Genomic DNA, 2,400 nt, shown 5'->3' with positions numbered 1-2,400 from the left:
AGTTTCCACATTCTTTCAGACTATCTTTCTTGGGAATGGGAACAAATATGGACCCCTTTCAATTCTTTGGCCAGACAGCTATTCTCCAAATATTCTGTTATAGCCTGTTAAATGCATTCAGGGCTGTCTCTGTTAAATTAAAACAAGTCAGCTGGTAACCCATCAATTCCTGGGGCTTTATTTTTTGCTAATGCCTTCAGTGAAGCTTCAACTTCACTTCCTTTTTCATTACCATTGGCTCCTGCTCATATGGTACTTCCTGAAATTTTTCAGTTCTAGTTGAACTTGGATTTCCATTAATTTATTGTTGCACATTTTCCTCCCTGCACTCCCTTCCCCCCAGTTTGCTTTTTTCTTTGGAAAATTTTTTCCCCCCATTGTTATGTAGTCTCCCAAACCACTTTACTATGCAGTTCTTATTCTGGACTCCTGTTAGTTCTTTTTGGTATAAGAACTGTGTGTATTCCCTCCATCTTCTTTTGATACTTCCTGGATCATTCCATATGTGCCTGTAGCACATATCATATCTTTGAATATTGTGACTCGAGGCTTAAATTGGTTTTTTGGTTCTCTCAGCTTGAGAAATATCTCTACACATTCCATTATAACACTTTGCTTTGTCTTCTCAAGCTGCTCTTTGAAGTCTTGTATTCAGCTCTTTTATTTCAGCATGTTTTTCCTTTGTTTTAGCTTCTAGGTGTTATATTGCAATATTCAGAATCACTTCTGATATCCTTTTCTGGTTTTTTTCTCTTTTTCCTCTGTCTTTATAATGGTCTTTTATTCTCTTCATGGATGATATCCTTGATGTCATCTCACAACTCATCTAGTCTTGGATCATTGGTGTTCAGTGTTTCAGAACGATTCTTGAGGTTATTTGAAATTGAGATGGAGTAGATTCAAGATCACATTTTGGTTCCCATGGAGTTATTTTAATTTTATGGAGTTATTTTAATTTTATTCAGCCCCAGTTTGAACTTGCACAAGAGTAATTGATTGTCTTTTCCACTCTTTGTCCCTGATCTGGTTTTGACTGTTGATACTGAGCTTCTCCAACAACTCCTTTCACAGATATAGTAAGTCTGATTCCTATGCAGTCCATGGATGAGGTCCTTGTTGTAAAGTCACTTTTCTGTGTTCTTTAAAAATGGTGTTTGCTTTCTGAGGAAGTGCCAAACTGCCTTCCAGAGTGGTTGTACCATTGTGAACTCCCACCAATAATGTACAAAATTCCTATCTCTCCACATCTTCTCCAACATTTATTACTTTCTGTCCTGTTAAACTTTGACACTGCTATTGGAGTGAGATGGCATCTCATTGTGGTTTTGATGTGCATCTCTCTTATTGCTAGTGATTTGGAGCATTTCTTAATTCTTTCTGTTGGCCATTTGAATATCTTCCTCTGTAAAAATTCTTTCCATGTATTTTTCCTATTTTGTAATTCGTTTATCAGTCTTTATCTTGTGGAGGCTCAGGAGTATTCTATAAACTTTCATTATGAGACTTTTGTCTGAGATGGTATTGCCAAATGTTTGTTCCCAGTCTGTAGGATTTCTTTTCACCCTGTTGGAAAAAAGTTTTTGATGTACACTAGAATTTAATCTTTAGAGGGTCCTGTTCATCAATTTTATTCTGTTCAGAGTATGCACTCCTGGCTTTATTTGCAAGTTTCTTTATACTATAGCTGAACATAGAAATTCCATATGACCCAGCTATTTCATTTCTTGGAATATACCCCAAGAAAATTAGAACTGAGGCACAAATGGAAACTTGTACACCAGTGTTCATAGTAGCATTATTAGTCATCACAAGAACATGGAAACAGCCCAGATGTCCAACCACAAACAAATGGATTGAGAAGTTGTGGTACATTCATACAATGGGATAGTATACAGCACGCAGGAGAAATGATTTTTTTAATTTATTTACTACCTATCTTCAGAGGGGCCGGAGAGCATTATGTTGAGTATACTAACTCAGTCCCATAAGGACAAATATTTGTAAAACTATTATCATAGAATGAGTATGAGGATCCAAGGTGAAGGGTCAGGGGAGACGCTGGAAATAGAGGGGTGAGGATGAATAGGGGGTAAGGTGTTAATAATAGGGTTGCACAATTCAATGTGTGGGTGGGGGAAGTAAATGGGAAGGATCTTTTGTGAAAAACAATGTATTCAAACTTTGCAAATTAATAAGAGTACATTTTTTAAAAAAAACAAAATTCAGAAAAAAATTGTAATTGCAATGAGTAAACATGGGAAATACAAAATTTGATCATTCTATTTTCAGCTCAATATGAATTGAGGCTTAATGTAAAGAAGACAAAGATTCGTACCACTGGGCCAATTGGCAGCACCAGGATAAATGGTGAAAAGATTGAGATTGTTCACAGCCTTAGTT

Source organism: Elephantulus edwardii, unplaced genomic scaffold (assembly GCF_000299155.1).
Source record: "Elephantulus edwardii isolate Elephantulus edwardi_28Jun2011 unplaced genomic scaffold, EleEdw1.0 scaffold00100, whole genome shotgun sequence".
In the NCBI taxonomy this organism is placed as follows: domain Eukaryota; kingdom Metazoa; phylum Chordata; class Mammalia; order Macroscelidea; family Macroscelididae; genus Elephantulus; species Elephantulus edwardii.
The sequence above is the reverse complement of the archived record's forward strand: the minus strand, read 5'-3'. Positions refer to the sequence as shown.